Source organism: Lissotriton helveticus, chromosome 2_2 (genome assembly GCF_964261635.1).
Source record: "Lissotriton helveticus chromosome 2_2, aLisHel1.1, whole genome shotgun sequence".
NCBI classification, from domain to species: Eukaryota; Metazoa; Chordata; class Amphibia; order Caudata; family Salamandridae; genus Lissotriton; species Lissotriton helveticus.
This window is the reverse complement of record NC_136060.1, coordinates 371,878,498-371,902,512: the sequence shown is the minus strand read 5'-3', so window position 1 is coordinate 371,902,512 and position 24,015 is coordinate 371,878,498. Positions and strand designations below refer to the sequence as shown.

The following is a 24,015-nucleotide window of genomic DNA, read 5'->3' as shown; positions in this document are numbered from 1 at the left end:
TACAAGACAAATGATGACGAGGACATTACATTGTACTACTGTCCTCCCACATGGTGCCTATTAATGACTGGCTGTCCGGAGACAGAGATGACCCCACTAACAGACTGGAACATGAACTCATTGGCCCTCCTAGAGCCCTTATCTTGCTGTATGGTGGGGGCCTGGCCCCACCCATTGCCCCCAGTCTCGTGACTTCCTATCCTCTGCTGGCATGCTGCATTAACAATTTGGTAAATTAACAGCAGCAATGCCGCTGTGGCTGGTACCTGGTTGTCTGAAACTGCCACTGGATTCAAGCAAGCCGGGCTAAAGACGGCTGTAATGCCAGAAATCGGTCCTCGGAAGCTTGTTTCCGGTCCAGGGAAGGCATGGCTTGGCAGTTCGGGCTGGACTGTTCCCATGAGGCACAGGGTCAGACTGATTTGCATATAACCATGTCTGAACTGGGGTGGCAGAGTGGGCTAAAGAACGGAGATGGATCAAACCCAGATCTTTTGACTGGGTGTGAGTGTTTGATTGGTTCAGATGCTCCGTCCATCACCACCCCCTTTTGTACCGCCTTGGCCGCCATAAGTGTGGCAGGGTATGCTCAGACGTGAGTCCCTTGCTCACTTTGCCACTGGATTCAAGCAAGCTGGGCTGAAGACGGCTGTAATGCCAGAAACCGGTCCTCGGAAGCTTGTTTCCGGTCCAGGGAAGGCATGGCTTGGCAGTTCGGGCTGGACTGTTCCCATGAGGCACAGGGTCAGACTGATTTGCATATAGCCATGTCTGAACTGGGTGTGAGTGTTTGATTGGTTCAGATGCTCCGTCCATCACCACCCCCTTTTGTACTGGTTGTCTGAAATAGCACAATTCTCTGGTTTGCTAAATGGGATTTATTAGGCATTTCCACTCCTGCAGATGTGTGGAGGGCAACAGTTCCAAGAATTAGCTTTGGACTTTCAACTCCACAACGCTCACTTTTATCGATAGTTACAGCAGAATCATGCTCTGGACACTTCCCGCAACAAACTGACTGTCCACAATTACAGCCTCTTGGAAAGTAAACTATTACTAGATACACTGGGGTAGGGAGTCATCTCTAGACTCAATAAATCTTCAGTGATCATTTCACCTGATCCCCTGCCTTTATTTCGGACACAATGAGAGGCAGACCTGTGTGGGTGGAGGCCAAGATGGCACCTAAGCTGCTGGCAATATCTCTGTGGTTTCGCCTTATCCAATTTAAATATTTCCATACATTTTATTACCTTCCCACTTTTCCTCGCCTAGGAATGCCCTGTTATCCTCCAATATTGGAAGGCTGTCAATGGGATCCTAAGTGACACACTAGGTAGATAGTTGGAACTCGATGCTAAGATTATCCTGTTGGGCATCGTGGAAAACTTGGGAGGTCCTTGCAGCACCTGCGCATTAGTAGCCAAGGGTTACCTGGTGGGAAAGAGAGACAGAGCTTGCCGATAGCGAGATGCCCACGCCCCTTCTGTCACCGACTGGACTAGCGTAATGAACCACTGCACCACACTAAGGGCCAGATGTAGGTATCCAAATACCGGTCGGTAACGGCCGAAAATACCGATTTTTGGCCGTTACCGACCGGTATTTGGATACTGAGATGTAGGGCCACCTAAAACACAGATTTGGGAATTTTACAGAATCTGTAATTTTACAGATTCGGTAAAATTACCGATTCTGTAAAATTACCGAATCTGTATTATGAGATGTAGGTAGCACTGTAATCAGTTCTACAGGGCTTTAAGAATTTGTAATTTACCACTAACTGGAAGTTGGTGGTAAATAATGAAAAGCCTTGAAAAAGCAGTTTTTTGCTTTTCAAACGCAGCCATGTTGCAGACATACATGCCCTTAGGGTTGCAGACATGCAACATGTGCACCCATACACGATTGAGGGGTGCAACAGGGTGTCAAAGTGACACCCTGCCACCCTTCAATGTTTCCCCCAATTACCGAATCGGTCTTTACCGATTCGGTAATTGACATTCATTCCTGTGGGCCTCCAGGCCCATAGGAATGTATGGCAATTACCGAATCGGTAAATACCGATTCGGTAATTACCGAATCTTACCGATTCGGTAATTTAAAAAGAGAAATTACCTACATCCCATTTACCTACTCTTAAATACCGACTCGGTATGATTCGGTATTTAAGAGTAGGTAAATCGAGATTACCCACATCTGGCCCTAAAAGACTGGTCTACAAGGCCGTGGCATGCATAAGAAATATTTCAAAATATGGTCTCTCTGGATGCAGGACAGTGCGGTCTCGGTACTAGCTGTGACTGCCTGCTTACTTTAGTTCAAAGAACCCTAGAACTGTGACTTGGATTCAAGTTAAAAAGAATATATGTTTTTCCTTCTGAAATCCAATTTGTGTACGCCTGTTTGTACTTTTTTCTTCATTGAGTCATATGATTGATCACTTGACTAGGTATGTCTTCGGATTAACCTTATTGTCACCATCTTATTTTATCTGTTAATAAATAAGTTTATAAATTATCCCCTTGTTAGCAATTTAACTTAAATTGGACTGCTGGCTGGCACTTCTCCATGGGGGGTGATGGTGATTTTGCTTTTATACTATATAATTGTCTCCATAACGTTGATTTTTTTCGGGGGAGACTCCTTTGGGCAGCTGAGACTTGTATGTATGTTCTACTCATATGAAAAAACAATAAAATGGTTTTAAAAATAAAAAAAGTGTGTACGATCACTCAGAATCTGATTAGCAGCTGTAAGTATCGAGTAAAGAGATACTTCATTGATTTGATATACAAATATGAAATACTAGGTAGGATTTTATGCTCAATCAGGACGTAGAAACATTAGCAATACATTTGAAAAAATAGTATGCTAAATCTGTATTGTAAATGGAAATTGTCTAAGCAGTTTGTACAGAAAACATGGCAACTTTATATACAGTCTTTATTTTACCATGCACTCAACATCAAAAGAAGAATATTTTGAACTACTTGTGAAATCGCAGTGCTTTACAAGATATAAAGCAGGAGAGCAGCCTCCTCCTGGCCTCTACTCCTGAAACAAGAAGTTGAAAGCCATTTCTTATTAACCATAGAGAGAAGAGCACTTAACAGAAGCTAAGAAGGCCCAATCTAAAAGCCAGCAGGTGTACCTAGAAGGCTTCAAGAACAACTTGCAGGCTCTGTTTATGACAATGACAACAAGTTGCTTAACAAAGTGAAGCTTAAACTAAATAAAAGGTGGAAAGAAGACCAGATCTAAACATGATTTCCGAGTTAACGTTGGCATTAAATATCAGGAGGTTTTAAAAACATCCTTAAGAATATAATTTTCTTTGGGAATAGGCTTTCGATGAGCTATGATATTTGCCCCAGAGAATTTATAAAATTCAAGTTATTTTCTGCAATTTATGTAGAAATTTCTCTTACTTCCACCTCCAGAGGTGAGTGTTATTTAATTATTCAAAGCTTGTTAAATATATCATGATTCTGCATGGTCAATGGGCCTTACTGAAAAATGACTAATAAGGGGGCGTGGTCGGACGCCGAAGGTAGCGGACGCCTGGTCACTGTGCTCCGTACCCGGTGAGGGAAGGGGATACCCAACAGTCTCATATGTGGGAGTGACTGAATGTAGATGCATGTCCCGCAGTATGTTAATTCATAGCCACAGCTTCACAAGCCTAGCATAGCAGCCCATCCATGCCGGAGGAAATTAACAGAGGTAACCTGCGGTCTGCACAGCACCTCAAGATGGCGACAAGAGCAGTCAGCAACGAAGCAAGCAGCCATCAAGCCTTTTAAGCTGCCAATAGCAAGAATTAGCAGAGCACAGATTCATGTTTAGGACCAGTTTGAACCTCCAACTGAGTGTGTTGCATTGCTGACCCTTGAGGCTGTGACCCAGGGGTCCCGTGGACTGGTGTTTGCATGGGAAGGTAGACTGCACCTCTGGGAGCAGGAGTCTAATAATGGCACATCAACTCTGTGTGAGTGGAGGGGTTATTCCCTATGGAGCACTGGATTGTCAAATTAGGGGGATATATTAAAGTGAATTGCCCAAGAAACATGAAAAGTGCTTACACATCCATGCACACAGCAGAGGCAGCGATCCCTGAAACTGCCACAAGGCTTAGGGGGAGGGGGCCAAAAGACCGGGTCTCATTTCACCATTAGAACATTATAAACTTAGACTTAAAGAGCGTGGAAGTCATCCCCCCCCATCTGGGTGCTGTATGAAACCTGAGTGCGAGAGCGATCCACCCTGAGTACACTTAACTGTACTACCAACCTACCTGCCCCACACCCTGAGGCAAAGCACAGACATTCCACGGCTACGATGCACAAGATCCCTTCTGTGAAACTCCCACTTCATTTTCTGTAAGACCCCATAAAACACCTTATCTGCATATAGATGGTTAGGCACCAATCCCGACACCAGAGTTACTCTGAAACTCTGCATCCACGACAAGATACTCGGGCCATACTGCTCCATCTGCCCAGGATGGACCTCAAGAGGTGTTGCCTACATTGAGACTTACCTTAACCATGACGGGTGATTCATCGAATAAGGATCAATCCTTCAAGGACCTCTTAAAGCAGTCAAAGACTTGGGACCTCAATAAGGATGCAAGAGAAGTGGCTTTTGAGGATTAGAGGCCTTCCACGCAAGCTCAAGCATTGCTGGTCTGTAATCAATTGCGCCATTTGGTTCTACTTCCACGAGCCACCCTCTGAGCCACAAAGATATAGCTGATTCAAGCATAGGTCTGGTGTGCTGTGGAAAAGTGAGAGTAGTCAGTCGGTAGTGAATATCTGTAGCTCCATGAGTCAATTAAGGCTAAGTCTACGACATGGGTTGACACGCAGTGTTCCACCCAACTGTTGATGTGATTTGTTGTTTGAGGGGAGCATTAGATTATTGAGGTCTCTCTAATAAGATTGGATGATCTGGGAGGTACATTATTTTGTGTTTCTCTTGAGCAACGTTTTGGGTGCAAATAGATGTAAAGATAATTGGGGAGAGGTCCTAAACTCCCTCTACTGTTAACAATCTGCCTTGTTTATCTATCATAACTTTCTTCTCTGTGAATTTCCTTTTATCGCTGATCATAAAGGCAACACCTGCTGTTTTCTTTGGGGCTGAAGCATTGTATTAGCCAGGGAAGAATTTGGAACACAGTCAATTGATCTTTTTTTAGCAGGTGTCTCTCCTGTAGGAGGCAGATGTCAGTCAGTTTTGAAACTTTTGAGTTCCCCCAGTATGCTTAATTGTTTAGTTGATTGGTTTAGCCCTCTGACATAATAAACGATGATTTTAAGTTTTAATGTTTTGGTCATGGTGTCTGTCAGGTACAAAGGTGCCGTTTCTCAACACTTCTCCCCAATCTCAAACCTGATCAACTTCAATAACAGGCAAAAAAAACTAGTAAGTTAAGTGTCAGGGAGGCACACAGGAGAAACACCTGTTGGGGCCCAACCCTCCCACTCACCTGACTCTTTTAAGTCTGCTGGAGTGTACCGGCCTAACTCGCCATAGCCACTCGTCTGCCTGGAGTGTCCCAACCTGCTCTGATCTATTGAATGTTAGGTGTTCAAAGCTGCCGCAGATCCTGAGTATAAGATATACGTATGTCTATGGATCCTCTGTCTCTTGAGAAGATAGTGGGAGCCTCAGGTGCCCTCTGGACATCTGACCGAGATTTATCACTGCAATATCCTTGATGTGAGGTTTGTTCTCTGCTCACCGGGGCCAGGCCAGCATCAGTCTGTTATTCCTAGGAGGGTGAGGGCTTTTTCTAACTAGGTCAGGGAGCATGGAGTAGCATTCCAAGAAAGTAGATCTGGAACGTGTGACTCCATCGATAATAATGTGGGACCAGGTGTTCGCCATCTTCGGCATTCAACCACGCCCCTTTATCAATCTTTTTCAGCTAAGCCTGTTGACCATGCTGCATCACAACATATTTAACAAGCTTGAATAGATAAATAACACTCAACTTTGGAGGTGATCTCAACAAGTGTGTAATTGGTTTAAAGGACCTGCGCTTAGCTAGTGAGATAGGTAAGAGATCCTGAAGTAGACAGGAGCACCATCTCGAGCACGTGTCATGATTAGTTGTGTTTTAACCGCATCGCTGCGGCGGCGTTTCCCGCTGTGCGCGGCGATTTTAAAAACCCCGCGGTTCATGACGAGCTCAGCTCGTCATGAGCGCACGGCAGGTAACGCTCATGACGAGCTGAGCTCGTCATCAGCCTGGAAGGGGTTAACAACAAAATGTACCTGATTTTTTTTTAAACTCATTCATGGCTGTATCAACATCACATTTTACATATGAGCACATCATCATCCATCAGCCTTTTTTTGACGTTTTCATAACCATAACTGTCGGCAAATTATCAATTATACGCTTTCCTTCCACCTTAGTATCTCAGGTGGAACAGTCTAATATATCAGTAGTCTTTTGCGAGCACCTTACAGTATTGCCTGGTAAGTCAACTCCCTCCCGCCCAGGTCTCTCCCTCCCTCCCGTCTCCTAGCTTTTCCATCGTGTACACTCTGTATCCCTTGGTACCATGACCATATCTCACCCAGGGTAAATCAATCTCATCTGGCAGGTTGAACCTGTCTACTCAGCAGGCATGCCTCCATCCCCCTAGTCCACCACATTGGTTCCTGTGTGTACGGTCATGTGTCATTCCCTTGTGAGGGTTCTAGGTCTACACCCTCCAACTCAATCAGCATCTGCTCCCAGTCTTGTGCTATGGGATGTTTACGGAGTCCCTTCTCCTCCTCCCTACGCAGGATCTCACTTTCCGCTCGTCCCCATTTTAGCAAATCAGATCGCCATACCTCCACACTCGGGGGTCTGGCCGATTTCCATCTCATAGTTATAACTCTGAGTGCCAACAAGAGTGCCAGGTCCAATATCTTCAGTTGGGCCTTGCAGGTCTTGGGTCTTTTTCTATGTCCTATCAGGTAGGGCAGTGCCCCCTCAGGGAGTTGTAGGCCTGTGATAGTGTGTAGTGTGTGTCGGACCGTCCCCCAGTAGTTGCGTATCCGCGGACAGGCCCACAGCATATGAAGGATATCGGCCTCATCCGCTTGACATCGGGGACAGTTATGTGAGGAAGCCGGGAACATTCTGTGGAGTCTCCGGGGGGTTAGATACGCTCTATGTAATACCATAGCCTGTATGAATTTGAATTTGACGTTCCTAGATACTCTCCTGTGGTGTTCTAGGATAATCTTCCATTCCCCATCTGATATATCCTCTCCCGTGTCCATGGCCCAAACATCCCTGAGTGTTGTAAGGGGCAGAGCAGCGTGTTTTCTAATGCCCACATAGAGCCATCGCACTAGGTGTCCTCCCGTACCCATGTAGTGGGTGAGATGTACCAATTCATGTTGGTCTGGTTTGATGCGCTGTGAAGCCCATGTACGTCGTACGTAGTGGGTCACCGAGGCGTGTAGGAGGTACATTCGCGGTGGGGCTCCTGTGGCCTGTGTAAAGGAGGCGTGATCCATCAGTGTGTCATCCCCAAACAAGTCACCCACTCTATCTACTCCTGCCTCCGTCCAGGGCTGCAACCTGCGTTGTGTCAGATTTCCCTGCGGCGTTGGGAGCCCTAACAGGGAAATGTTATCGGCATAAGGGATGGTCCCTGCTGTATACATCAGCGCCTTTCGCCAGCACCGCAAAGCAGTATGTATTAGGGAATGTCAGGCTCGGGAAATCGTAGCTGTGGGCAGCAATAGGGGGTGCAGTTCCCCGCTCGCTAGTCGGTCTTGTGTGAAGGCGATCTCATGTAGGTCTCTACCCGCCACCCAACGTGTCAGCCATTTCAGTTGGCTTGCATAATAATAACTGCGTAGGTCTGGCACGCCTAGGCCCCCCTGTCTGGTGGACAACTGTAATTTCTTTAGGCTTATTCGTCGCCTCCCCGGACCCCATATGAGGGCAACCAATAGCGTGTTCAGCGAGGCAAATATGTGTTGTGGGAGAAGAACCGGCAGGTTTACAAAATAGTATAGTATCCGGGGGAGTAGGACCATCTTTGAGATTGCCACTCTACCCATGTCAGATAGAGGTAGGGACGTCCAGAACTTCACATTACCTCTGAGACCATTGATCGCTCTCCGCAAAATGTACCTGATCATGAAATCTGTGGGGGAGAGCCTTTGCAGTGTGTTGTTGGTAGTCTGTGTAATGTCTAGTCTATTTGGTGGCTGAGCTGAGCTTTTCATGATGGCTTCAACTAGATTCTGCACTTATTCAGGAGGGTGCGATATAAAATTTCCTTAGGGATACCTGGATGCACATATTCATCAAATAGATTCTGTCAAGATCTGTTCTTGACACCACTGACGAAGGGATGCTACAAGCTTTCTATTCGTTCATTCCTATATCTGCAAAATGCCATCAACAATAGGTTCCGCGACTATTATGAACCGCTCTACAGGATTGCTGGGCCTAGGGAAGAGGGGGAAGAGAGAGCTACTTGGCGGACGTTCCTCTGCCTACCTTGACGGAGGAGGATGCAGACCAACTGAGAGCGGTGATCACTGAACGCAAGGTAAGAGGGGCCATTAAAGCACTGGCCAGAGGGAAGACCCTGGGTACGATGGGCTTCCTAAAGAATTTTATGCAGCATACGTTGATGAACTCACTCCCAAACTTGTGGAAATGTATGCGGAGGCAGGAGAGAGGGGGCGCCTACCAGACACCACTAGAGAGCAGTGGTGATTAAGCTTCTGAAACACAACAGGTCTCCCCTTGAGTGCGCAGCGTAGCAGCCCTTATCGATGTTGAATCTTGATTTCAAGATTCAAAATAAGATACTGACAACGCTGTTGTTACCGCATATGACCTCCCTGGTACATCAAGACCAGATGGGATTTATTCCCCATAGAAATACAACCCAGAATATCCGCCGCCTGCTATCGGTACTTTAGCTTGGGGCACCGGCTGATCAGATGGGCGCAGTGTTTACCATCGACATTAAAAGGCCTTCGATAGCCTCGAGTGGGAGTTCCTCTATGCTGTTTTGATCAAGATGAGCCTGGGGCCAGGGTTCTATTGCTGGGTGCAGTTGTTGCATACTGCCCCAGTGGCGAGGGTCTGCACGGGATGCACAATATCAGAACAGTACTGGGTGGAGCAGGGCACTCGTCAGGGGAGTCCTCTCTCCCCTCTATTGTTCGCCCTGGCTGTAAAGCCACTGGCATGTGTGGCACAAGCTGACAGGGCTTACTGTGGATTACTGCTAGGGGGACAGACATAATATAGCATTATACGCAGATGACCTCCTACTGTTTCTTCAGCGGGTGGGAGAGGATCTGCTAGGGGCCCGGAGGATGATGGACGAGTTTGGATCCCTCTCGGGCCTCCGAGTCAATTGGCAGAAGTCTGTTGGTACCGCCAACAGCAGACCTCGGCGAGCTACGATGGGAGCCCTGCTGCTTCCGCTACCTGGGAGTGCGTACATTCCACAACATAGCAGATGTGAAGGAAGGGAATATAGAGCAGGCGCAGCGCTCACTTAAGGATTGGATGACCTTTTGGGGAAAGCTTCCTTTCTCTGTGATGGGCCATGTCTCCCTCCTCAAAATGGTGGCTCTCCCTAGGCTGCTGTACTTTTTCACCACACTGTCGGTCTGGATCTCGGTGGCCTGTTTCAGGGAGCTGGACTCCTGCATGTCGGCTTTCATATGGGGAGCGAGCGGAGGCCTTGATCGGAGGGGAGCCTAGCACTACCAGATATGGAAGCGTATTACACAGCGGGCCAACTACAAAGATTTACACAGTGGGTGGCGGGAAGCATTGACCTGGATAGAGGGGTGCCACCCTTCACCCAAGACAGGATGGAGGTGTTCAGTACACTATTGGGGACCGCTCAACCGCGACAGGCTAGTGGCAAGGAGCATAGTGTGATCAGACGGTTCTGGAGTCAATGCCGGAAGAGAACCAGAACAAAACGCACATATTCACCAGTAATGGCGATTACACTGCTGGAGGCCCTACCCCATGGGGGACACTGGCGAGGCATAGACGACTGGGTGCCGGTGGGGGCCACAAGTATAGGGAATCTTTTCCAAAATGGGGAGCTGCTCCCCTTTGAGGACTTTAGGAATGACTGGGGTATGCCACAAGGGCACTTTCTACTGTATGGAGCAGTTACTGGGGCCATGAGGCGGCATTGGGGAATGGACACGACTGAACCAAATTGACAGGCCACCAGTAAATACCTTAGCCTGTCCGGGGGAATTATTAAGGCGGTTGCATGTCTTTATAGGGCAATAGGGCGAGATACCATACAACCGCTGGACCGGCTTAAAAACCAGTGGGAGGAAGACATCGCCAGCCTGCTGGCAGACAAAGATTGGGAGAAGATACTCGAACGGGCAGCCAAGGTGTCCAGAAATGCCCACTTTAACCTGATTAGCTTTTATACATTTCACCGGACGACCCCGGCGCTGCAGCCTCAGCCTTCCACGCTGCCTCGAGTGGATCCAGACTCGGTTACTTATCCACCCTTTCCTGGTCCCGGGTCTGGTCTGTCGCATTTTCTCAATGAGATGTTTGGCATATTTGCCAGGGCATCCTGCCCTACCAGTGCGCCGTCTGGCCCAGTGGGTCCGCTTACCTTTAACTTGGGCATCCCTCAACAATATGCCCAGGTACCCTTTGTGCCGAAGACACCGTCATGTCAGTGCCAGCTGCACGGTTTTCAATGCCGATACCACAGTCTCTGGCGCCATCTGGTGGGCCATTATCTTCTCGACTTTGAGCGGCGCCTTTGCCCACTTCGGAGGGGTCCTCCTTCTGAGCTGATGTCTCCAGCTGCCAACGCTGATCCCGAAGATGCGGTCAAGGAGAGAAGCCCAAAGACTGCTGGAGGAAGAGGAATACCAGCACATGATGAGGCAGAAGAAGAAGAAATCAACGACTCCATTGATGAATTCGAGGGCCTGCGGGAGACAAGTGGTTTAGACACTTCCCCAGAGTGGGAGCTTTCATCGCCAGAGGCCTTACCTTCGCAGGATGTTGCTCCATACCATGCTGTCATCAGGAAGGCTGCTGAACTTTTGGACCTTGAACTGCCTTCAGCTGAGATCAGGCCAAATATTCTTACTGAGGTGTTGCATTCACCATCTTCTGTTGTTGAGCCTCTGTTGCCTTTTAATGAGGCTTTCTCAGAGCAAATTCTGGAGGTGTGGCAGACACCCTTATTTGCCCCTGCTGTTTCAAGGACTATGACAATAAGGTATAAGCCTGCTCCTGCTGATCCTGCCTTTCTTACTGCCCATCCTTCGCCGGAGAGCTTGGTGGTGCAGGCATCCAGTTTCTATCTGGACAGAACCAAGGAATCAAGGTTGGACGACCAGCTCTTTTTTGGCTTTGTGGGGAAGATGAAGGGCAAAGCCGTCCACATGAGAACGCTATCAAGGTGGATCATCGTGTGTATCATGATATGCTATGCCCTGGCCAGGAAGGAGCCTCCTGAAGGTACCAGAGCTCATTCTACTAGAGCAAAATCTTCCACATCTGCTTTGGCTAGAGGTGTTCCTCAGTGGACATTTTTAAGACTGCAACATGGACCTCCCTCCACACTTTCGCGAAGCATTATTGCTTAGATCCTGAGGTGAGGAGGGATGGCCATTTTGCTTGTTTTGTGCTGTGCTGCAGGACCTTTTGGTATGAGTAGGTGGACACCCTCCTCCGGTAGTGGGACTGCTGTGGAATTCAATTCAAAAGGTGAGGAATCCACAAGCAGATGTATCCAACAGAAGAACAAGTTACTTACCTTCGGTAACGCTTTTTCTGGTGGATACTGTATCTGCCTGTGGATTCCTCACTGACCCACCCTCCTCCCCATTGTCCCCCTTTGTATACCGAAAAGGTTTTCATTGTTTGACATGGTTGTTTTCTTATGTTTTTTGCTTGCCATACTGTTGGTTGGTAGGAAATGCTTTGTTTGTTTCTTTAGCTTTTCCTTTTTTACTGTGTACTGTGTGTATTAGTGTATTAATTGTATACTGTGTGTATTCCAATTATGTTGTCGGGCCACCAGTTTGCCTCGAAGGCATGGAAAAAAGGGGTGGAACAAACATCAGCAGGTCAACGAGGTCTTCTTGCGGCTCCGGTGATGTCCTACGAAGTTGTGAGCGGAGCCGCACTATTATGACGTCCTTGTCGATGTGGGAGAGCTAAGAAAAAGTTTCTGTGGAATGCTGGCGCAGGGGTAATTCAAAAGGTGAGAAATCCACAGGCAGATACTGTATCCACCAGAAAAAGCATTATTGAAGGTAAGTAAATTGTTCTTATTGTTATCCAACTCAATGGTACTCATTTTATGGACCTCAGATGGATGAAAGGCTGAGTGGACCTGCAGGAATTTGAACCTGTGACCATGAGGTCGAACACAGGCCCCTGCAGTGGAAGCATTAGTCCACTGAGCCACCAGACCTCAGTGTTTTATAAATATTCTGCACCGCAATTGACACCACCCCTTGCTGAGGTGTACAACAACTTGACATAGTCCCAGGGTCTTTCACAGTCTATGATTGAGATGATGGCCATCCTGATCAAAAAGCCTAATAATAATCAAACCTACCTTTTGCTCCTCACATAGACCGATCTCTGTGTTAATGTTAATGTTAAGAATGTTTTTGTATAGCGCTCGGCTGCTCCGAGGAGTGTCCCGGCGCTTTGACCTAACACGAACAAAGGACAAAAGTAAAAAAGGGAGAAGAGAACTACTGCACAAACAACCAAGATTTCAAGTCCTTCCTGAAGGCCAACAGGTTAGGATTCCTGCGCAGGGAGACCGGCAGTGTGTTCCACAGCTGGGTGGCTAGGCGCCGAAATGACCGGCCGCCAATCCGAGCTCTTCCTATGGCCGGGACCGAGGCCAGAGCCAGAGACTCTGATCTCAGTGATCTGGCAGGTTGGTAGAAAGCCAGCCTTTTTTTAATGTATTTAGCTCCGGTCATGTGAAGGGCCTTAAAGGCCAGAGTAAGGGCTTTAAAAGCGATACGCTTCCGGATGGGCAGCCAGTGCAAGGTCTGCAAGAGGTCAGAAGCTCTGGCGCGCCGGTGAAGTCCGAAGATGGCACGCGCCGCTGAGTTCTGCACTACCTGCAGACGTTGGAGAAGGTGTTCTGGAAGACCCAAATACAGGACGTTGGCGTAATCAAGATGCGACCCAATTAGCGCCTGCACAGTGATCTTTCTATGTGCCGGTGTCAAGAGTGGAAGGAATTTGCGCAGCATCTTGAGCAGACCAAAACACCTCCCGGTAAGGCCAAGAATCTGGGGTTTCATCGTTAGATCCTTGTCAATTTTTATCCCAAGATTCTTGGCCGTAGTAGAGGCAGCCGAAGGTGGAAACATCTTCTCAGGCCACCAAGGTTGCCAGATGGGATCCGAGCGACAACCAAAGAAAAGCAACTCTGACTTATCAGAGTTACACTTGAGGCTGTGTAGATGGAACCAGTTAAACACAGCCACAAGGCAACCTCTGATACTCTCCCCATCGAACTCAGCACCTTTCCCACAAGTGAAAAGGAGCTGCGTGTCATCGGCGTATGACAGGATCTGGGCTCCAAAGGACTTCGCCAATGCCGCCAGAGGGGTCATAAAGATGTTAAACAGGGTCGGGCTCAATATCGACCCCTGCGGGACCCCAACCTCCAGTGGCGGCACCACAGCAGAAAAAGGAGGAGCCCATACCGTCTGACTCCGGCCAGCCAAGAAGGAGCGGAACCAGCTGAGCACCGTCCCCCCTACACCGATCTCCCTGAGTCTTACTAGGAGACCCTCGTGGGGGACGGTGTCAAATGCCGCTGATAGATCTAACATAACCAACATGGCTTTACCTCCAGAGTCCAACACTTCCTTGATGATTTCAGTAACTTCCAGCAACGCCGTCTCGGTACTCAAGTTAGCCCGAAAACCGGACTGCGAGCTGTGGAGAAGATTATTAGTCTCCAAGAAGTTAGAGAGAGAAGTCTGTACATGTTTCTCCACTACTTTAGCAAGAGCAGTGGAGAAGTGTGGCTCACTGGTTAGAGCAGGCAGACCCTGGAGCAGAGGTCAGACCCAGGACCAGGGTTCAATTCCCGACGCGGCAGGGTCTTGAGCTCAAATGTCCACGGACTCGATAATTCTCGCTCCGGTGCCTGCCCTAATCATGGGTTCTCACTCTGCAACTCTGGGCATTAAGCTTGCTTAATCTCCACAACGCCCCCCCCGCGGCGGGATGCCTGGCTTTCACCTTGGGGATGCCCTGTAGGGGCTATCTCACAGGGAAAAGCCAGGACGGGTTCCCAAGGCAAGCGCCGAGATGCCTCCGGGTGATTCGAGCGCTATATAAGAACATACAAAAAAAAAAAAAGAGCGGGTAGAAGAGAAATCGGCCTATAGTTGGCATACCCCTCCGGGTCCAGATTGGGCTTCTTAAGCAGTGGGATGACAAATGCCTGCTTCCAAACTGAAGGAACCACCCCCGTGCTGAGAGACAGATTCAGCACCGGGTTGATGACAGGATTCAGAACTGCCGCCATTCTGGCCAACAATTTAGCTGGGCAGGGGTCCATAGGGGAGCCGGACTTTAGTTTGGACAAAATGTCCAGAGAAACCGCAGTGGAGAGTAAAGGGAATTCAGAGAAGGTATGGGCCAAATCACTTGGCGAATCCAGTGCCGTACTGGTGCAGGGGGGTGCCACTACCCCACACGCCAGAAAGGAGGCCTGGATGGACTTGATTTTATTCGTAAAGAAGTTAGCCAAGGAGGTTACCCAAGACTCAGAATGAAGACAGGATGGAATACTGGTTTTAGGAGAAGTGAATTCCCTAACTATTGAAAAAATCTCCTTACTGGTATTGGCAGCAGCCTCAATTCTTTGGGATTTGCCAAATGGACCTGCAGGGATTTGAACCTGTGACCATGAGGTCGAACACAGGCCCCTGCAGTGGAAGCATTAGTCCCCTGAGCCACCAGACCTCAGTGTTTTATAAATATTCTGCACCGCAATTGACACCACTCCTTGCTGAGGTGTACAACAACTTGACATAGTCCCAGGGTCTTTCACAGTCTATGATTGAGATGATGGTCATCCTGATCAAAAACCCTAATAATAATCAAACCTACCTTATGCTCCTCACATAGACCAATCTCTGTGTTGAACTTATATGTGAAGATTTTTGCACACATGGTTAAGCAGATGGAAACTATATTACCCTACCTAATTCGTGCAGCTCAGGCAGGTTTTATCCCATCTAGGTCTACCAGTGAGAGCACTAAAAGAGCCCTTCATCTGATCGATGTGGCCAGGAAGAGTCATAAAGAAGCTGTCACAGAAAAAGCTTTTGACAGGGTAGACTGGGGTATGATAAAGGCACCACTTAGAGCGGTTTCGGTGACAAATTTAGAGAGTGGATTGGTGCATCCTATGTTTTACCTTAGGTCTGAGTGAATGGCAGGAGTTCCCCAAAGATAACTTTCTAAAGGCACGAGGCAGGGATGCCCGCTCCCAGCAAAGCTTTTTGCACTTTTGGAACCTCTCTTACAGAAAATAGGAGAGCATAAGGATGTGTCGGGTATCTGATTCTATCAGAACAACTTCAGATTGTTGCCTTCTGCCACAGTATTGTGCTTTCCTTCATTACACCTCTGAAAACTGATTCCAAGTCAATCTCTAAGTCTGTGGGGCTGATCCTGGCCGGGGGATCAAAGCTAGCACCTGCTCTTTAAGCAGACTGCCTTTTTCCAGTGGATGTTAAAAGGGCTGGTTGACCTACGTATATTTTTAACTCCAGACGTATACGAATGTGCTAGACACAATTTTAAAACTCTCCTCAAGGTGACCAAAACCTTGACAAACTTGGCTTATTGTGTGTTGGTAGAATACCTTCACTCAAAATGACCATCCTCCATAATATTCTCCACGTCTTCCAGGTCCTCACCCATACCCCACTGAGGAGCAGGTTCTCCCAACTACTGGATACTTGTAATGACTTGGGTTTCGAAGAGAAAAACCAGACTCCACACCTATACCTGCCAGATGCATCTTAAGCAGGATGGGAGTCCCGTACTAGACCATCATTATGAAGCTGCACAAAAACCCTATGTTGTAGAATGGTTGCTGAAGGAGACTGACAAGTTCTGGTGCTTTATTAATCAAAATTTGACAGCCTGACCTCTGGCGGAAATACTTTGGGTGCAAAAGCGACAGACATGTTGTTATCTTTAAGTATCTCCTGTGACAAGAGTAACATTGAAGTCCTGGGACTGACTTACACTCTATAAAAGATTTACAAGCTGTAGTGTAGTTCCTATATTCCCAATAGGCTCTGCGCATTGGAATAATATAAACAGCAGTGTAGACGTAGGACTGAGGTCGACTAGGTCTCTACTGACTATATTAGACTTAATTAGTTTTGCCAGCTAGCTCAGAGGTCACTAGAAACTTTCTCGAATAAACAAGGAGGAGTTTAACTTCCCTGGATAGACAAGAAGGGATTAGCTTCTGACAACCATAAAACATGACAACTTTGCTCCCTCAGAATAAGAGTGTATCTCTAGAGTCGTGTGAAAACAATAGACAGCTATTTCACTCAGTCAATTGTGCATACTTAGTTTCACCAGAGTGCAGAGAATAGAGAGACAGGCGTTTTCAATAAAAGGTGTTATTTATTGAGCAGTCTTCTTTCTCATGCAAGAGAAATGAATTGCCACAGTTGCAATACTTATCATAAAGTAAAGTGCGTACAGTAAAAGTAGTATTATGAAATAATACTGTAAAAGCATTGATATGGTTTCTTAGCCATATGATACTTTAAAATGGATAAAATATATACATACATAAAAACATTGACTAACGTACTCAACTGGTGCTTCTAAATACACCTACCCCGGTGTACCTGACCTAAGCCTAATACGTGGGAAGGAGTAAGTAAGTAGCAGTTTAAGTTAAGTTGGTTTTGCCAAGGAATCTGAATCAAGAATTCTCTTTAAGGGTTTAGTCAGTTCCGTACCTGGGTAATAGAAAGCAGGAGGTCTGGTATCTCTCTCTCAGGACTCGATATCCCAGCAACCCGCAAGGGTATCTGGAAACACCGGAGCTGGATTTTCTCGGCTGGAGAAAAAGACAGTGTCTTTTTAAGTGCGTCAAAAGGGAGGGGCGGCGTCCGTGGGCTCTCGCATCAGCTGGGCTCTCAGGCAAGTAGATAGCCGCTCTGCTCCAAGATAGAAATACAACACCCACTCCACGATCTAATGTCCATCATTACTAAAACTAAGCAATAGTAAACATATAACGATGCATGTGTGTTTTCCAACCCACCCCAAAATACATAAATCGCATTTGAAATGGTATATGGTAAATACACGAAAATGAGTATTGGTACTGTACGCTTTTCAAGCAGTGGTATCATTCAGTTAAAAATGCATATATATATCCGCTGAATGAATTGCGAAAATTACACATGAAATGGCTCTGAATACAGAAGAGAAGGTCGAGACCATTCCATCACATATTAATACAAAATGCTGTACATATGCTAGAGGCTGAGGTAAAATATTGTCTCTAGAGTTCCTAAATTAGAAGCTCTGTTCTCTAAGAATAGTTCTACTTTAAGCAGAGTACACTGTGCCAGAAAACGGTAAATATTTTGGAAGTGAAAAAAAAATAATTTCGCTTTCAGGGGAAAAAATAGTTCCAAATGTTTTCAGTAGCTCTTGTTTATCAAAGCTGAAGGCCGAATTCAGAGTTCACGGAACGCTGTGTGCTCGTTGCTTTAAAAGTTATTCCCGTTGTTCAGGGGAGAACATCATTTCAGACAGATTCGCAAAAAATTGGTCTACGACATCAGGTGAAAGTTCGACCAAGTTTGAAAATGCTGTAACAGTGCATGTGTGAGAATGATTGCCATCATCGATGTCAGGATCAGCAATGCTCACAGAAGGTTGTACCTGTGTGATGCTGCTCTCATCTCGTACTCCACTGCCACATACTCGTAGTGGTGAAGTCTCAACGAATGCCGTCATCAGAATAGGTAGCCGCTGGGGACAACACGATGCATGAGCCGTTACAGGACCTAGCAAGGTATCTGTATCCATTGGTACTGCTGATGGTAGTGTAAGACAGATGTCCAACATGCATTCTTCTCCGCATAGCATACATCGAAGCACAGGTAAGATGCAATTTTGCCAGATTGGTCTGAATGAAAGAAACCAGGTCATATTCAGATCTCTTAGCCGGGCTAATCCGAGGACTTTAGTTATGCGATCCCGGTAGCGTTTTGCTAGGATCGTTTCTTCCATCGTTGCTGGAGTCTTGTCTGTGGCTTGGCTTGCCATATCGGAGCAGAAGGATCAAAAATAAAATTCCTGTTATGAGTCCCAATAGTAGAGGTAGGCCGCCAAAGACAGAATGGACAAAATTGGGAAAGATGCCCAGAACTGTTTCAAACGGTGTCAACAGTCTCGAAAAAATTGTCTTAAATACATGTGCGATGCCACTGGTATCTGACATGTTTAAGATTTGGCTCAACATTTCTACAAAATGCAGGGGGCAATTTGTTGATAATAAGGAATGTATCTCTGCTGTTGTCCTTGCGACTTGCAGATCATACGTTTCTTTAGACGAGGTCAAAGGCACAGTTGTCTGTAATAGAATGGATTTCATTCTGCTTAAAGTATCAATTCGAATAGAAGAGATATTCAAATAAGGCCATATTGCCGCCTCCATGTCTGGAGTGCTGTTTGGATACAATACTTGCATACAGCAAGTGACCATGGAACTAACGCTGACGAGATAGGCTTTTCACGGCACCATGCCACAACAGCTGTGGTCATTTATTAGAACATAGCTGCCGTTGGAAAGCTGTCTGAAAAATGGCTCTATCTGTTTTGCAGGAGTGCCGTGCAGGTGACATGAAAGGTTATTCGAAGACCCTTTGCAGGCCCCATGCAAGTTAATACCTTGACACAGAAGTGTACCACTTAGTGATTTTTTACAATTGTTACCACTAAGAAATATCTCCTTTTTCTTTTCATTATAACATTTGTGTGTATAAGGTAATTTCCATGTTGACTTGATGTAGCCTTTACCCAACCTTTCATACTGGCCCGCTGGTATATACTCTTGGCAATATTTAAACTGGAAAGTTGTTATCGGAATTGTAATTATCCCGTGTATTATCCATTCAATTGAGGAAAATTGAATTTTGCCTTGTCATGTGTGCCTACGTGTTCCCCATCCTATGTTATATGTGCATGATCGATATGCATATGTTCCCCTATGATCGATTAAAGACGCAATTATAGTTGTGTCCAACTTTAGTATGTCAGTTTCCAGTCCCGTGAAAGCAACGAGTATTAGGCCTATGTTGCCCACGTTTTACATTCTGCACGTTAATTCATCGAACTGTCCCCGTTACTAGGCCTCAAGGGCCTGAACACCAGATTCAAGCTCCAGTCTCCTGAAACCATTCCGAGGAGCGATGCAGCCCCCTCCCGCATCCCTGACCCTTTGCTTACTTTCTGCCGCGCAGCGCGGTGCCCGGCCTGGCTCTGCCTGCCTGTCTGCCAAGAATATGTTATGCCTCTAGTTATCAGTTCAGCTCTCCGTCTTCACATTCCTAAGCTAGCGAACCGCATAAACATCTCCAGCTATAGTCTAGTCTTTCTGTCTCCATGCAAGTGAATTACTGAATTAATATCCATAGAAGATTCATAGCACACGCAATACACGAAGAATATATGCATGTACCAGTCTTAGTGTCAAGTAGCCTTTGCCCTGATAACTTTTAGATTCTATCAACATGTTCTCCAAACACCAGATACCAGATATGATATAGGTACATGTCGTCCTGACATCGCAGACTTTAGTCTCCTCTTCTAGCACAGAAGTCATAGCCCCCAGTTCTCCCTAGTTACACGTCATGGCCCGTTTGCACGCACCAGTAGGTTAAAGGTTCCAAGCTGCCCAGGTAGCCCCCTCCATGTATCCACCCATTTACGACACTTCTGTGACGTTCTCATCACATGTCTACGTGCACGCCCTGTGCACGCCTTCTTTGTACGCCCATTTGTTCTTATCTTACGTTTGTCACTTGTTACGCCTACTGTATGTAATGCAATTATAATGTTTTACTATATATACCATGTACTGTTAATGAGACGTTGCAGCTGCCAGTCCATGCCATTCTATTTCAGGCTGTTCCGATCCTGTCCCTTCCCTTGTGCCTGATTAAAGCCTGTTAGACTCAGATACATCGGATCTTGCCTCTTATTTATTGAGCTATCTGTTTTATTAATGTATTCAAAAATAGTACCGGTAATTAATTATTTATTTACCACATAATGGCGCCCGAATAGGGACGAGCCCCTTCCCCATGCGCCGGCGATGTAACGCAGGCCCCCTGACCCTTCTACAGCCGTGACGGAACTCTACCGTGCACGTGCAGATATTTCTGCTTCAAGTCTCCCTCAGGCCCACGGAGGAGACGGAGACTGCGGTCCGGCATCCAGACGAGGCGGTGAGGAATGCGGTTCGTCCCGACCAGAGCCCAAGCCAAGAGAGCAAGGTCCGAGGTATCCAGAGGCCCACCTGTTTCTGAAGTCCGAAGTTCGTAGTTCGACGTCGTAGCAGTCCAGTCCAGTCCGAGGCCTTCAGTTTCTGCTTCCCGGTGAGTACCGTTGCGGGGGAAGTATCTAGACAGGTTCATTAGTTTGTCCCTGGTCCGATGGGTTTGGGTACACAGATCCAGTCCGAAGTATTCACCTAGGTGGATACGGTATGACGTGTCTCTTTATGAGACCGGTATGTTCTGTACTGTTTTAGCAGTGCATCCAGTAATTCTAGTAAGTCCGTTCTCGAGAAATTCAAGTGTTATGTTTTCAGTGTATCAGGTAGTATTCAGTTCGAACTGTTATTAATGTATTTCTATGTCGTGGTATGAGTGATTTGTTTGCCATTTCATTACTGTGATTATTGTGTATTGTGTCTAGTTCAAGTACAACTCCGAAATGCCTCTGTTTTCGAAGTTACGTCAGATAAAAACCAGAAAAGGGTTACTCGAAGAAGCAGTTCCTGTCCCGCCTAGGGACAGTCCTGGACATTTTATGTATCACAAGCATGGCTTAGATGCCATATTATATCTAGATTTATGGGTGGATTATACAAAGAATCTTGAAGAGAAATATAGATGGCCTGTATCAGGTACATGGGATGCCGAGTGCATCATGCGAGTAGAAGAGGCATTATGGAAAAGGAAAGCCAGACAGTCTCAGAAAGATGCCATCGAGTTATGGCGCAAAGATTCTCATATAAGAACCAAAAAAGAATTCAGAAAAGCAGAGTTAAGTAGAGAATCCTCAGAAAAAGCCCAAGAAAGGGAACTTCTAGAAGAAGGTGAACGAATTAGAGCAGAACAGTCAGACAGACAGAGAAATGCCCTTATTAAAGGTATGTATCCTCTTCTTGCCGAGGGCTTGCCGAAGGCAACCCCGGAAGCACCCTGTAATTTACCGCCACCATTGGTCCCGATTAAACTGCGTCATAAACCGACTGCAGCTGAAATTTTCCTTTCGTCCTATTTAGACGACACTGTCCCAGAATATGCTAATACAGATCCTACTCCGCCAGTCCAAGTTCAAGTCCAGCCTCCTGTTAATGTAATTCCTGTGCCTCCAGTCGTTGGTCCTGTCCATGCGCCAGTCCCCCAGGATCAACCCACATTACGTACTCCTACTGTACCAGTCACTTTACCAGCACCTGCACATTCAGTATTAGTTAACGATTCCAGTTCAGGAGGAGCAGGGGTAGGTGCTCCTATCACCCCGCCTCAAGTAAAACGACTGACGCTGAGAGACGCAGCGTTACAGCACACGCCAAAAGTGACTACATACGCAGACCTCAAGCGACATCTTACTGACTGCATATATGATTCAGTTCCAGGCGAAGATCACATGATATTATATTCAGTACGTTTAAGGCGAGTTGCCAACTTTTTGGCCACCCTGCCCGAGATGAAGGAACATCTAGACAGAATATATCATTTTATCCGTACTGGGGAGAACCCAGGAAGTATTCACGAAGCTATGGTACACAGGAAAGTCGAGATTCAAGGCATGATTTTGCAATTCTTGATTAACTGTTTAATAAGAGAACAAGATTATCCTGATAAAGATAAAGACGAGATGAAAGTCCTGACCAGGTGGAGTGACAATATAGCCGAGGGAAAACACAAGTCACAAGGTAGTATAGAAAGTATGTACAGGAAAATTTGTAAGGAAATTATAAGTATACACCAGAAGGAGGAAGCAAAAAGAGCAACCGAGAAAGAGAATGACTCTTCAAGTGAAGAGGTAGACAGCGAGAATCCCGCCAGAATAGCGTATGTAGGTAGAACTAGATTTTCCGACAGACATTCACGTCTAGATTACAAGAAAGTTTTTCCTCCTCCCGTACCAGAACAGTGTTCTCTTGAACAAGTATTCCAGGCCACCGATACAATTCTGAAATTACGAATAGGTTATAGTGAGCTTAGTTCCATGCATGAACAAGAACTAGCCCGATCAGCAGTCCGATGGGTTAGTGATTCTGCCACATTTCCAGACGAAGTAGTGGCCCAAATGTTTCTGAAACTACCGCCAGCCGAGCAGCGACTGGTGGGTATGTATATGATCCAGCACCTCATTACACTGTATGAGGATCAGCATTCTGATCCAGGTCCTTTACATGATGTACTGAACGAGTTACTCCTAAACCGATGGAAAGGTCTAGGTACCGATTTAATTAGTGTCATTCTAGAACAGCGCCACAAATATAGAACGTTCCTGAATCCACATTTTGTTCCTGTTCCACCCCCAGTAAGGAAATCATTCTACATAGACAGACAGAATCCGTTGCGAGAAGTACATCCAGTTAAGGGAGAGGGAGGAAATCTCGAACGAGTATTTGTTTACACCCCTATCACGAAAATAGAGCTTCTGGAAATGAAAAAGTTAATACCCTGTCACGACAAAGATCCAGCAGGGTTCCACCGTGAATTAAAGGACATGCTCCGTATGGGAGAATACACGTATCCTGATATTATCAAAATGTTAAAGGTCCTGTTGCCTGCGGGCAAATATGAAAAACTTAAAGAAAAAGAATGGGAGGTGGGAGAGAAAAAGATAGATTGGACCGCATTAGAGACTGAAGATAACACACGAGTTCCAGGTACCGGTCTTGGGGATAAAGCTAAAGTATTGCCCGAGTTACTGATACAAGTCTTGCCAAGATTACTAGCCACGAAAAAGGAAGATTGGGATGCCATCTCAGCCTGTAAACAGAAACAAGACGAAGACACTAGTGATTTTTATTCTAGATTTGAGAAATGTTTCATTATTAATAGTGGTCTGAAAACAAGTAGTGAATCGTATCCACATCTTTTTTTACCAAACTAGTTGAGAATTCTTTACCACAAGTTAAAAATCGAGTACTGAAAGTCGAAAGTACCTGGCAAGCTAATACTCCGTCACAGATGCTCCAGATGCTACAGTACCACCAGAACAGAATCAGGGAGGAGCAGGAACATGAAAGGAGACGTATGAAAGACACGAAAATGAAAGTACTAGTTGCACAGTCTGTTCCACAAGACAGTCAGAAGAGGGGTCCGAATCAAGCTAGTCATCCTACAGCTCCCGTTAAAGGGACATGCAATTACTGTAAACAGCCAGGTCATTATATAAACGAATGTGCAGTTCTGAAACACAACATAGCTACTGGTAAAACGAAAGAGAGACCACGTCCGCCTAGACAAGAACAAGTTTCACAGAATTCCCAGCCACCGCAGAACGCACAACAGACAGTTACAGTACCGCAGCCTATAGCTGCCACACAACACGTTACACAGCAGATGTACCAGTATGCCCAGTCAGAGTATCCAGATTATCAGCCGTATTCATGAAACAGCCTAGAGAGGGAGGTTGGCTTGCCTCTCATCGAGATTCCTGTA

At 46.3% G+C, this 24,015-nt stretch overlaps 1 protein-coding gene across 2 annotated transcripts in view; it reads left to right on the top strand.

The window, feature by feature from the left end:
* HTT (huntingtin) overlaps positions 1-24,015 on the top strand; it is a 1,924,961-nt gene that overhangs the window by 1,479,588 nt on the left and 421,358 nt on the right. The window lies entirely within an intron of this gene.